General features: G+C 36.3%; 1 long non-coding RNA gene across 2 annotated transcripts in view; it reads left to right on the plus strand.

Moving 5' to 3' along the window:
* Window positions 1-15,055, plus strand: part of LOC107196455 — a 26,477-nt gene that overhangs the window by 4,017 nt on the left and 7,405 nt on the right. For both annotated transcript variants that reach the window (XR_003043417.1, XR_003043416.1), the window contains exon 3: window positions 13,459-13,589. This is a non-coding gene — a long non-coding RNA (uncharacterized LOC107196455). The remainder of the gene's footprint in view (window positions 1-13,458; window positions 13,590-15,055) is intronic.

Genomic DNA, 15,055 nt, shown 5'->3' on the forward strand with positions numbered 1-15,055 from the left:
TAAGAAAAGCACCTGTTACAGATTTCATGAAAATCACCTCTAAAATTGGACTTTGTGAGGGTTGTGTGTGTGTGTGTGTATAGATACAGATTATTGAATCACTTTACTAAACCATAGGTCTAGTCTGGTTCTCTATTTTTTTATTGTCCCTACATTTTCAGAGGAAATTGTACATTTTTAAAACCTGTTTTTAAATATATTTTCATAAGCTTGTTGGTAGTATTCTCATATCTGTTTTTATATCAGTAATTCCTGTTTCCATCCATTTAAAATTTTTTTTTAATGTAGGAGCTGCTAATCAGAAAACAACCAAATGTATTCTTGTTGGCCCTATCAGAAATCTAGAATTTCAGGCTCTGAGGATGAGTTTGGGAATTTGTACTGGTAGTGTATTTAAATACTGAGAGCTGAGGGAGCATAAACTCAATCATTTTGCTGCTTTCCACTTCAGTATACCAGCTGTCAATTTCTTTTTTTCTTTTTTGGGCAGGTAATATATTCATATGACTCTAAAATCTAAGCAGTTTAAAAAGGTTAATATGTTGAAAAGTCTTCCTAACATTTCTCTTCCCATTTGTCCCAATGTCCTCAGCCTCCTACAGGTAACCACTTTTATTATAAGTGTCATAGGTATTTTTCAGTTGTTTATTTGTGAAAAGTAAATATGAATATATTCATTCTGATTTCCTCCCAATTCTTATTCAACCATCAGCACATGTATATACTTGATCCCCATCTTCATCCCACATACCACATAACCATATATTCTTTTTTATGGCATTTTCCATGTTGTGCCATATTGTTACTTAGTGAGTGTTATGAGTCCCCTGGAAAGATATGTTGAAGTCCTAACTCTAGGTTCCTGTGAATGTAATCAAGTTAAGATGTCCTTTGGGTGGGCCCTAATCTGGTGTCCTTTTTAAGATGAAAGAAATTGAAACAGACACACAGGATGAATGCCAAGTGAGGACAGAGGTAGAGACTAAAGGTGGCAGTTTTAACCTCAGGAATTCCAGAGAGTGATAACCACCAACAGAAGCTAGAAAGAGGCAAGGAAGGATTCTCCTTGATAGGTTTTAGATGGAGCCTGGCTCTGCCAATGCCTTGATTTCAGACTTCTAGCTTCCAGAAGTGTGAAATAATATACTTCTGTTGTTTTAAGCTCCTCTCACCCCCAGTTTGTGGTACTTCGTTATGGCAGTCCTAATAAACTAATATAGTGAGCTGCCTTATTCTTTTCACAGAAGCGTAGTGGTCCATTGTGTGAAAGTACCATTGAATCAGTCTCCTGTTGAAGGACACCAAATTTCATCTCTGGGTGAAACTGTTGGGTAAAATGATAGAAGTGGGAATACTTTGTCAGAGTTACACGTACTTTTCATTTTGTTACATATCATGCAATTGTCTTTTATGGTTTTAACATTTTGCATTTCCGTATGCCAAGATTTTGTTTATTCATTCATGTATTAAGCATCTCCTGTGCACCAGGCACTTAGAACAGTGCCTAGAATGTCACTAAACAGCAATGAGCACAATGGACAACAATTTCTCCTCTAACATACATTTGGGTGGGGGGGGGGAATTAATAAAGGACTTTATATTGTTTGTTGGAATTTAATAATAGATGTGGGAAATGTAAAGCAGGATAAGTAGCATACAAAGTGTCGAGAAGGACCAATTTTAATTTTAAATACAGTGGTAGGCTCCCCTGAGATGACAATATTTGAGAAAAGATTTGAAGGGAGTGAGGGAAGAAGCCTTGGGAATATCTTCTAGGAAATACTTCTGGCTGAGGAAACCTCCATTGCAAATACCCAAAGCAGAGTGTTGCTCTACAAACAGCAAGCAGGTCAGTGTGGCTGGAGATTAGCTGGAGTGATAAAGGAGTCAGGTCACGTGAGCCATTGAGGAACATTGCAAGGAGGGAAGTGTTGAACCAGCCATTGTGGAGGTGACATGGGCGACATTATGGGGGTTCCCCCAGACCCTGAGAACATGGCTTGTGTGCAGGTAGTTAATGTTGGAAGAGGAATGGGGATATAGGGAAGAGTGAAGCAGCCAAGAGAGGAAAGCCAGTCTAAAGATGAATTATTGATATCATCACTTCAGTGGGTCATGGAGCTCAGTCCATAGAGAATGTCCTTCAGAAGTGTCCACCAGGGAGAGAAGGTGGAACATTTACCCACAGGCTTCTATCCTTAGTTGTGAGTTGCCCCAGGGTGTGTTAAACCTCGTGCACTTGCTTTTGGATTGATCAGTAGTAGTTCCATTGCACCATGTAAACTCCTGAGGTGGCATCAGAGATGGCCTGGCACAGAATGCACAAAGTCACTCAGCAGTCCTCAAGGATACTGGCTTGGGGACCTGGGCATATGTTTCAGGGCACCTACCTACGTAAGTCTGATTCGGCCCTTGCCCCTCAGGTTCACCTGTGCCCCACTCTATAAGTCCATGCTACAGTGAGACTTTCAGGTGCTGCTTAGATACAATCTTTGTTACCTTTGTTAATCTTATGTGGCTACAAGAGAATTAGCTCTATAGTTCATTGCTGCACCTGGCTCCAGGGCCTAATTGTTATTCATCATCTCCTACAGCTGTCTGATAGAAGAGTTTGTGCTTATTGAAATACAATTTGCTCATAATAAAATGTACCTTTTAAAGGTGTACAGTTTTATGAATTTCAAGCAACATACACAGCCATGTCACCACCACTATCCTCAAGATATAGAATAATTCTATCACCACAAAACATTCCTTTGTAGTCAGTCCCCTTTACTGTCCCCAGTTCCTAACAACCACTGATGTGATTTCTGTTCCTAGAATTTTTCTTTTTTCAGAATGTCATGTAAATGGAATCATTCAGAATGTAGTGTTTGACTCTGGCTTATTTCATTGAAGACAGTGTTTCCTAACCTTATTATCGTACTCCTCACCCCTCTCACCCTGCAGCCGTTTTAGACATGCTTTTCCTAATCACTTCCTTATGAAATTTTAATAGCACAGATACTGTTTATATCTGCTTATGGACTGTAGCTTTTTGGAGGACCACAGAGAACTGCAATGTCTAGTTTTTGGCACCTAAGAACAGATTTTTTTTTTCCTCCCCTTTGGGGACAGTATTGCTTCTATTAGAAATGCATGACTTAGCATAAAGCTTTGGAGTTTCCTTTGTGTTATTGCATGTATTGGTAGTTCAACCCTTTTTATTACTGCATAGTATTTCATTTCATGGGTGTAATATAATTTGTTTATCCACTAACCAGTTGATAGTTTTAGGTTTTCTTTTGTGTTCTGGCTCAGAAATTGTCTTTTAGATTTTGGTGATTATGAATAAAATTAACAAAAATTAATTTTTAGGGTTTTTTTTTGGTTAGGCATTTCATTTCTCCTGGGAAAAGAAAGTAGAATTGCTGATTTATGACAAGTATAAGTTTAACTTCATAAGAAACTGCAAACCATTTTTCAAAGTAACCATTCCATTTTGTGTTCCCGCCATCAATATAGGTGATCTAGTTGCTCCTCATCCTCTTGAGTATTTGGTATTGCAGTGTTTTTTTTTTCACTTGAGTCACTCTGCTATGTATATATTTGTATTTAATATTAGTTTTTAGTTTGCTTATTTGACTTTTATACTTTGATGAAATGTACTTTCAAATCTTTTCCCCATGTTTTTCAATTGAATTTGTTGACTTATTGCTAAAATTTGATAGTTATTTATATATTTAGATACAAGTCCTTTATTTTGCAGTATTTCTGCAAATATTTATTCTTAATTTGTGACTTGTTTTTTTTTTCAAAAAAATTATGTAAATTATGGGGGGTGGTTTGCATATATTCTCACTTTGTTCTCACTTTATTCTTTAATTTTTCAATTTGAGTTGACATTCAATATTATTTTATGTTAGTTTCAGGTGTACAGTGTTGTGGTTAGACATTTATATAATTTACGAAGTGATCTCTCTAATTAATCTAGTACTCAATTGGCACTATACATAGTTATTACAATATTATTGACTATATTCCCTATACTATACTTCACATCTCCGTGACTATTTTGTAACTACCAATTTGTACTTCTTAATCCCTTCACTTTTTCCATCCAGGCCCTCAACCTCCTTCCATCTGGCAATCATCAGTTTGTTCTCTGCATCTATGAGTCTGTTTCTGTTCTGTTTGTTTATTTTGTTCTTTAGATGCCACATAAATACCCAGAAGTGAAATTCTGGGTCCTAAGGTAGTTCTATTTTTAATATTTTGAGGAACCCCCATATGGTTTTCCATAGTGGCTGTACCAGTTTGCAATCCCACCATTAGTGCACAAGGGTTCCCTTTTCTCCATAATCTTACCAACACTTGTTTTTTGATTTATTGATGATAGCAATTCTGACAGGTGTGAGGTGATATCTCACTGTGGTTTTAATTTGCATTTCCCTGACGATTAGTGATGTTGAGCATCTTTTCATATATCTGTTGGCTCTCTGAATGTCCTCCTTGGAGAAATGTCCATTCAGGTCCTCTACCCATTTTTTAATCAGATTGTTTATTTTTGGTGTTGAATTGTATGAGTTTTTTTAAAAATGAGTTTGGATATTAATCCCTTATCTTCTGTATCACTGGCGAATGTCTTCTCCTATTTGGAAGTTTGTCTTTTTGTTTTGTTGATTTTCTTTACTGTGCAAAACATTTTTAGTTTGATGTAGTCACATTTGTTTATTTTTTCTTTTGTTTCCTTTGCCCGAGGTGCTATATCCCCAAATATGTACTAAGGGTGATGTCAAAAAGTTTACTGCCTGAGACAACCAAAATGATGTAGATGATAGAGGCTCTGTTCATCCCTCTGGCAACCAAATCAAAGTTGTGACAGAAACAAGGAGCAGCAGCAAGGAAAAATCGCCTGGGATCTAGATGAACAAGCCATACAACTAGGGAGAAATCCAAGAAATAACCCTGCAACGCAGAAGGTAGAACGGGGCGAGGATGCAGGGCTGCCTAGTCTTGAGTGGCCGAGTGAGATGGAGGGTGCGGCAGCGGCAGCGGCAGCGGCAGCGGCAGCGGACCGGAGAAGCGGGGCCATCCTGGCCGCTGGGAGTTGCGAGCGGATTTTCCTGGTGACAGACCTGCTCTCTGAGCACCAGTGCTAATTTGGCTGTGCGCAGGGGGCACCAGGGACTTACAGGGAGACAATGTCAGAGCGAGGGCCGAGGCGAGATTCGCTCTGAACTGAAGTTCAGGCAGTATCCATTGTTCCATGTTGAGCATCCCCCGCACTGCCATAGCAGTGACATCATCAAACTGGATAACAGAGGTTGCTCCGCGGAGAAGATTCCCTGAAACCCCACCTCCTCCAACTCGTGGCTCCACCCAAGCCACATTTAGGTGTTTCTTCAGCGAGTCAGGTGCACCTTGCTGAGCAGCGCCTAGACTCACACTGGAGCAAGCTGGCCTCAGTTTCTGGTGTGGCCTTTTGAGGTAACTGTTAGCACAGCATCTGTGGATTGCTTGCTGAATCTCAACAGGTGGCCCCAGAGGGGCAGAGACTTGGGCTAAATTTGGCCTGCAGCTGAACCCTTCTCAGGACTGTGCCACTGGACACCTACTTCAGAAATCCACACTAATAAGACCGGGAGACTTAAGAGCTTTGCTGTCGGAAGCCAGCCGACAAAGTAATTGAGGGTAACTGAAAGGGGGAGCATGGACTGAGGAAAAGAAAGAAGACAGACAGAATTGCAGGAGGGAGCACAGATTCAAGCTGTGTCCCCGAGTTTATTTAGAACACACTATTTATAACATTACAATAAGAAAGACAGTAGTCAAGAACCAAGGTTAGCCAGATTACTATATCCAGTAGAACAATGAGATTCTCACAACTCAGAACTCTGCTAAACTGTTGCAAGGAATTTGCAGTGATTGCTATGTGAACAGTTACCTCCCGGTTTTTCCCAGGCTTTACAATCTCAACTTCTTACATTGTTGCCAAGTACACAAATATCCTTGTTCCTTGTTATACGATTTCACATGTCCATAAATGACTCCCCACACTTTGCTTAGTACATAGAAACAGACATGGAAAAGCAGCCAAAATGGGAAGACAAAGAAGCAGAATCCATATGACAGAACAGAACAGAGATCCAGATATAATGGAGTCAAGTAATCTAACAGATGCAGTTACTTATCAGGGATCACCCATATGACTGGCAGCTGATTTCTCAAAAGAAACCATGCAGGACAGAAGAGCTTGGCAAAAAATATTCAACACGATGAAGACCCAGGATCTACAACCAAGAATAATTGAGCCAGCAAAGCTGGATAAATCATTTAGAGTTGAAGGACAGATAAAGAACTTCCCAGACAAAAATAAGCTGAAGGAATTTATCACAACCGAGCCAATATTACAGGAAATGTTGGAAGGACTTCTTTAAGAAGAAAAAACATATCAAAAACAGGAATCAAGAATGGTAACAACTACATTCCTATCAATAAGTACCTCAAATGGAAAAGAATTAAGTGCTCCAACTAAAAGGAAAACAAGACCCCTACATGTTGCCTATAAGAACTCACTTCAGATTAAAAGACACACACAGACTAAAAGAAAGGGGATGGAAAAAGATATTGCTTTGATGGACCTAGAAGGTATTTTAGTCAGACTGAGAAAGATGAACACTATATGATTTCACTTATATGTGGAATCTAAGGAATAAAAAGAACAAACTAATCAAAACAGACTCACAAATATAGTGGACAGTTTGGTGACGGACAGAGTGGAGGTGGATTTGGGGAGCTGGGAGAATGGGGTGAAGGGTTAAAGAAGTACAAATTAGTAGCTGATAGATGGTTATGGAGATGGGGAGCACAGCATAGGGAATGCAGTTAGCATTAATATGTTGGCTAGGTGGAGGATCGGGAGGGAGGGAGCAATTGGGGGGGTTGTTTTACGAACTATATAGATGTCTAATCGATGTACTGTATACTTGAAACTAATTAAAATAAATAAATTCTTTAAAAAAAGTTTACTGCCTATGTTTTCTTCTAGGAGTTTTACTGTTTTGGGTCTTACATTTAAGTCTTTAATCCATTTTGGCCTTATTCTTGTATATGGTGTAAGAAAGTAGTACAATTTTATTTTTTGTATGTATCTATCCAGTTCCAATACCATTTACTAAAGAGACTGTCTTTATCCCATTGTATATTCTTGCCTCTTTTCTCATAGATTAATTGACCATATACGCCTGGGTTTATTTCTGGGCTCTCTGTTCTGTTCCATGGATCTATGTGTTTGTATTTATGCCAGTACCATGCTGTTTTGATTACTATAACTTTGTAGTATAGTTTAATATCAGGTAGTGTGATACCTCCAACTTTGCTCTTTCTCAAGATTGCTTTGCCTATTTGGGGTCTTTCGTAGTTCCATATAAATTTTAGAATTATCTGTTTTATGTCTGTGAAAAATGCTATTGGTATTTGATAGGGATTACAATTAGGCTATAGATTGCTTTGTGTCGTATCAATATTTTAATGATATTCTTATCCGTGAGCATGGTATATGCTTGCATTTTGTTTGTATCTTCTTCAGTTTCTTTATTTAATATCTTATAAATTGTGAGTACAGATCTTTTACCTCCTTGGTTGAAGTTATTCCTAGGTTTTTTTTTTATTTTGTTTTTTTGATGCTGTTGTAAATAGGATTTTTTTCTTAATTTCTCTTTTTGATAGTTTGTTATTGGTGTATTTTTATGCAACTGATTTCTGAATATTAATTTTGTGTCTTTACTTAATTCACTTATCAGTTCTAATAGTTTTCTTTGGTGAAATCTTTAGGGTTCTTCATATAAAGTATCATGTCATCTGCAAATAATGACAGTTTTCTTCCTTTTCAATTTCTTTTTTTTGTCTGATTGCTGTGGACTATGTCTGTTTTAACTGATGAGAGTATTCCATTCTATGCCATATATTACCAATTATTGATAAGACATTTATGTCATTTCAAGTTTGGTGCTTTCATGAGTAAAGCTGCTATGTAAGTACAAGTTTTTGTGTGCACATATTTTCATTTGTCTTGTATAAGACCTAGGAGTGGTTTCCCGTGTCTCCTGGCAAGTATTATAACTCTGTAGTTATATGCAGATTTTCAACTGTGCAAGAAGTCGGCACTCCTAACCCCATGTTGTTCGAAGGTCAACTGTGAATAAAATACTGCCAAATATTTCCAAAGAGACTGTGCCATTTTCGTGCCCATTTGCTATACGTAATAGTTCTAGTTGTTCCACATATTCACCAGCATTTTGTTTTGTAAAGCTGATGAATTTTGACTTTCAGTGGATATTTGTTGAATTTACTTGGATTTTAATTAGCATTTCCCTGATTATTAATGATGGTGAACAACTTCAGTATGCTTTTTGGCCATTCATATATCTTTTATAAAAAGTCTGTTCAGATTCTTAGCCCATTTGTTTTGTTGGATTTTTTTTTTTTTTAATCTTATAATTCAGTTGAGAATACAATCTAAATAGAAGACTTTTATAAGATACAAGTTTTGGAAATTTTTAACTTTTTCTCCAAAACTGAGGTTGGCCGTTTTTTTTGTTTTGTTTTGTCTTTTTTGCTTAATAATGTCTTTTGAAGGGCAAAAGTTTTCATCTAGATGAAATCCAATTGATCATTTGCTTTCTTTTTAAATTCCATTTGTCTTCCTATTTGAGAATTCTTTGCATAAGTGAAAGTCATTCAGATTTTCTCCTATATTTTTCTTCTAGAACTTTTATTGTTTTAGGTTTTACATTTAGATCTTTGACTTTTTCCAATTGATTTCTATATATGATATGAAATATGGATTGTGATTTATTTTTTGCAGCTGAAGATCTAGTATTAAAAGCATTGTTTTGCTGTACTGGTTATCTTTTCCCTATTAAATTGCTTTGGCATCTATGTTGAAAATAAATTGACCATATATGCATAAGTTTATTTTTGAACACCATTCTGGTTTATTGCTCTAAGTATGTATCTTAATGCTAATAGTGCACTATTTTGATTAATATACTTGTGTAATAACTTTTTCTTTTTTTCTTTTGGCTATTACAGATTCTTTTTCTTTCTCTATATGTTTTAAAATAGTTTAATAATTTTTCTTAAAACCCTGGAGGGATGCTTATAAGGGTTGCCTCTAATCTATGGATCATTTGGGAGAAAATTTACATCTAACAATATTGAGTTTTCTGATCCATGAAAAGTGTTATCTCTCCATTTTGTTAGCTCTTTAATATTCCTTTGCAATGTTTTGTAGTTTTGTAATTTTTAGTATACTTGTCTTAAACTTGTTTTGTGAGATTTATCCTTAAATCTTTGATGCTGTCTTTAATGATATTTAAAAATTTTTAATTTCTAATTGTTTGTTGGAATTATATAGAAATATAATTTATAGTAATCAATATTGTATTCTTCCACCTTGCTAACTTCATGTATTACTTCAATTAGATGTTTTGAAGACTACTTAGAATATTTTATATATTAAATAGTGCGATTTGTAAATATTTTTATACTTTTGTAATCTGTATGCATTTTAATTTGTTTTGGAACAAGATATAATTTAATGAGAATGAATTCAATTATTCACCACTAAGTACAGTGTTAGTCATAGGCTAGTTGCTTTTTTCAGACTGAGGACTTTCCTTTCTTGTCCTACTACTGTAATATTAGTATCATTTCTTCCTTAAAAGTTCATAGTAGATTTACTACAGAAGCAACTGGACCTGCAGTTTTCTTTGTCAGAGGTTTTTTGTTTGTTTGTTTTTAAATAACAACTTTGAGATAATTTGTGTACCATAAACTTCAGTCTTTTAATTTGTACATTTCAGTGGTTTTTAATATGTCCACAGAGATATGGAACCATCACCAATATTTTAGAATATTTTTATCACCCCTAAAAGAAACTCTGTACCCATTTGTAGTCATTCCTAATTTTTGCTCCCCAGCCTCTAGCAATCATTGGTCTCCTCTATATTTGTATAGATTTGTCTATTCTGGGGTTTCATATAAATGGAATCACAGAATATATAGACTTTTGTGAGTGACTTCTTTCACTTAGCATGATCTTTTTTAGGTTTATGCATATTGTTACATGTATCAGTAATCCAATTCAGTTTCTGGCCAAGTGATATTTGATTGTATGGATATATCATATTTCGTTTATCTGTTCATCAGTTGATGGATATGTGGATTGTTTCTCTTTTGACTGTTATGAATTATGCTGCTATCAGGATTTGCATAAAAATTTTTGTGTGGACATAGTTTTTAATTCTCCTGGGTATAGATTTAGAGTGGAATTAGTAGGTGATATGGTAACTCTGTTTAACATTTTTAGGAACTGCCAAATCATTTTCCAATATTTCCAGAGCACTGACACTATTTTGCAACCCCACCAGCAATGAATGAAGGGTTTTAGTTTCTCTACATCTACATCGACACTTGTTATTGTCTGTCTTTTTTTTTTTTTTTTTTTTTAGTTTAATCGTTCTAGTGGGTGTGAAGTGATATCTCATTGTGGTTATGATTGCATCCCCCTAATGACTAATAATGTTGAGCATCTTTTTCATGTGCTTATTGGCTATCTGTATATGTTTCTTGAAGAAATATGATGCCATTTTTGGACCTGTGGCTTTTTCTTTAACAATTTCCTCCTTTTGATCATATTCTCAGCTTAACTGAGAGATGTGTTAAAAAATTAAGGCATTAGTGCTACTCTCAGCTACTGCTCTATAGCACTGTTGATTCTCGGTATGGCTTGCTAATGATCTTTTGTAACTAAATTTCAACTTCCCCAGAAGTATTGATCCAGGTGATGATCACACACGGACACCTCCTTGCTCAGCTGAAGAAAATCAAGGTCTATTCTATTATCAACTTTGGTCAGAGTCTAAGGATCTTTGCTGGGCAGTTAATGCCTTAGCAATGGAATCTGCAATGTCTCCCAAGAGTTAAGGAGGGGTTTCTTATCGTATTCTCATTGTTATCTCTTCCTAACCAGGAAAATATGGCTTTGTCAAAGTTAGCAAACTCTGAATCATGGGACGCTTCCTGGTAGGTCCTTTCTAGAACAGTTAGGGGCACAGTTAGATAATATAAGAGGCATTGCGCATCTGTATGCCAGCAATATAGGTATATTCATAGGCCCAAGGAGAACAATGACCACCACAGACAAAAATAAATCCTGTCAGGCACAATTACTCACTCAAAGCAGGGGTCAAATTTTCTCGTAGTCAGAAATAAAAAAGTTTTTCTAAAATCCAGAGATTAAAGAAAAGACCACAGACCCCAAAATGGTATAATATTTCTTCAAAGAATATATATATGAATGGTCAATAAACACATGAAAAGATGCTCCCCACTTAGCAATGGCCTGGGAGATATGGATGATGGCATTATCTTTCTAGGCCAGTGCCAAAGTAAAGGAAAGAAAGAAAAGAAGGAAGGGTTTTATGTTTAGCTATGGTAGGAAGTCTTGGTCTGGCATCTTGGGCAGAAGTCTACATCCACATCAGCTCCTTCTTTTTCTAGTCAATTTGATTTGGCTGTCTCTAGCTGGTGTGAAGAAGATGGAGCCTTCTTCAACTGTGAAATATATACTCAAGGTTCAATGCCTTCTAGTTTTACAACAGTGTCAGTGGTCAGGAGTACTTGGTAAGGTCCCTTTTAATGGGGCTCGAGAGCTGTGCTTCTCTCATGAAGCTTCCAGAATACCCAGTCACAAGGCTCTAGACTATAAGCAACATGATTCCTTGAATTGGGGTCTGGGAAATTTTCCTTAACTTGTCTGAGCATAAGACAGGCTTGAGCATAAGACATTAAAGACATTAAAGTAGCTGGTCATACTAGCTCATGACAACAAGGGACCAACAAAATGTTATATACCAGTAGACATCGGTCTATTGCTGAATATCTTGTGTAGCATGAAAACACATTTTTTAATAGTTTCTTTGCCACTGTGAAGGCATTAGCCTTGTGGTGGGGAAGGCTTCAGCTCATCCAGAAAACATACATATAACAACATATTGATAACCCAGACCAAGTGGCAGTTGAATGAAGTCCAGCTTAAATACACTATAGTGGATGAAAGAATGCAAAAAAAAAAAAAAAAAAAAAGGGCGGGGCGGCTGTTTGTGAGAGAACTGTAAGAACCAAGTTGCTGTTTTTGGTTTCCCAAAGCCCAGACTATTTGTTTAATTTATAGCCATTGTTTACTCATCTTAATTTGTATGACTGTTACCATGTTACAAGGACATCAGGATGGCTAATGTCTGGCAATGAGGGATCATATTTGTGGAAGCGAAATGGACTTCATCCACATGTGTCCCAATTTATATATTTTATTGTTGCCAGCTATGCATGAAAAATCAACTAGGGCATTTCCCTGATACTCAGATTCATTCCTTTTAGTGTGAGCCTCAATTTTTATCACAGACATCTTATACTAGGACATATCAGACTTACAGGAATTTTACATAATTTCTGGAACACATATCCTTATAGAAATGCAATATAAAGAAGGTTCTCTATTACTTCTTATTTGACAATGCTTCCCATAGTTTAACATATCAAATAAGCCTAATTAGTTCAACGTTTCTCTTCTTATGAGGAGAGAGGTAAACATTTCAAGATTATCCAGAGGCCGTCTGGGAATTCACAAAGTTAATCGGAGTCAAAAAGACTTCTTTTAGAATTTGATTTTGGGAAGTTTGTCAAAAATATGAAAAGTTTTGGACATTTGGCTAAGGATCGCAGCTTATTATGAAACAATGCTTAATTATCTATTTGACCAAAGTGACAATAAAAGAGATCAAAGACAAATACAGAAGGTTAGCTTTTACTAATAAGATACCTTTTTCTTAAGTAAAAGAACAGATTAAAACAACATAAAACAATTTTGATAAAACAGAATCTTTTTCAGCAGATCACTCAAAAAGAAAAGGCTTTTAGCGGATGGAAGAAAATTGTTTTAACTTTACATAATTCTACCATTGATATTAAAGCTTAATTTAAAAAACCCTATAATAATTCAACTTTAGCCACCTTAATTACATGAAGCAAAATTCTCTTTTCTCATTCTGAAACACTCAGGATAAAATTGCTTTCATTTCCCTTAACAAAAATGCATATTCATTCCTCATACTTTTTCTTAGCCAGAAACATCCTACTGTACTCATATGAAGACACCCCTTTTATTATTTCCAATAGTGTAACGGTACAAATCTTCACTTCTTTAAAATGACTCTTTCTCTTCTTCTCCTTAATTCAAACTGGCCTTGGGCTCATTTGTTTATTTTTTTTCCTTATTCTTCTGCACACTGCACGACCACTGCCTTAATCATTAAGGCTTTAGGTCAGCATCTAACATCTTAGAAACAAAGCCTCAGTTCAGTTGACCAGAGAAACAGAGTTTCGATCAAACTAAAGATAACATCTTTGCAGGTCCACACACATGAAGGCAGAATGACCCAGGCAGACTGATACCATGACTGACTTCAGGACCTGATGCAATGATCAACTGCCTCTACCTCCGCCCGACTAATCAGGAGAGCCCATGACCCCAACTCCCTTAGGTACTATTACTGATACGTTTTCCCCTCTATAACCTATTCACTAGAAGCCATTGGGAGCCAGGTCTTTGAGTGCTAGCTCACCTGTGTCTCTGGGCTTGGTGCCATTTCCTTAAGTAAACCTCTACTTTCTTTGCTGCAAACTCTCATTCATGTCTTTTTTGGCTATTGACGCGTGCAGGCGAAAAGAACCGCTTAAGTTCTGTAACAGTAGCTTCAATTACATGTATTAGAATTTTTAACTTTTAAAAGCCAGAATTTCCAGTAAAAACTAAGAAGTAAACAATTATGAACTGTGTTTTATATATTCTGTGGCTTGGCAAATTCATAAATTTATAGTTCCTAGAAATGTGCTGTTTTATAAAAAATTTCTCAGTGTGGCATTAAAACATATTTACTAATAGAGCAAATTTATCTTTAGTTTTTCTGCAATAGGAAGCCAAAAGATAAACTTACATTTAATAATTAATGTTTCAGTCTTTTTTATTATTTATAAATGATCTGTATATTTAATAAGTTTTCATCATTTAACTTAACTTACCAAAACTTCATGGTTTCAGGTTACCAAAAAGATCTGGGAAACTAATTTGAAAAGTTTACCTAAAAGCTTTTATCCTAATTATATTTATTTAATTTACTTGCTCTTAATAATTATGTCTAGATTACTTATAAAAATTTCATCATACAGTTACCGGAGAATGGGGATCCTCTCACGGCACGTTGTCCAGGTTCTTGATGTCTTGAACAAAGAATTGAGCAAGACCAAGAAATACAGTAGAAAAGAAAATTTTTATTAGAGGGGAAAGTACACTTCCATACATGGAAGCAGGCCTGAGCAAGAGAAGTGTGGCTCAAAAGGTCTGGTTACAAAGCCTTCGGGGTTTTATTCCTTGTTTTTGCTGTGAGTGGTTACTTTTCTTAGAGGAGTGGGCTTCCTTGATTGTCAGTCTTATTGACAGGACTCAGTGGTTCATCATTTTGCTTTCTGGGCATGTTTGTTTCCAGAATTCAGTCTGCTATAATGATATTAATGAACTTCTGGGCATATATATGCATCATATTATAATGATGGTATAATGAAACTTGGGTGAGTTTAAGGTCGTTGGGATCTTTATTGTGCAGGTGCGAGTGACTGGCTTAAACTGGTACCTAATTCTCTGCCTACCACTTTCTTTGTGTGCATAAAAAATATGCCTTTTCGCTTGCTTAATTGTGAGTGGATTAGGGCAGACTCTTTCTAGGATAGGATGACTTAGTGTCTTTGCAGGCAGACTTGGAAACCCCCTAACTAACTTTCCTGCCTAACTCTTTTCTAAGAGTCATGAACCCCCTTATTATTAGTGTGGATGCTGAGGGATGAGAGGTCTCTTCTTCCATATCTGCTTCTTGCTGAGAATGGCTGTAGTCCTGAGAATGGCTGAACCCCTGTAGGGGTTTCATGGAGCTTTTTTCCCTTTCTGCCTCAGTCA

This window comes from Pteropus alecto, unplaced genomic scaffold, assembly GCF_000325575.1.
Source record: "Pteropus alecto unplaced genomic scaffold, ASM32557v1 scaffold129, whole genome shotgun sequence".
Classification (NCBI taxonomy): Eukaryota; Metazoa; Chordata; class Mammalia; order Chiroptera; family Pteropodidae; genus Pteropus; species Pteropus alecto.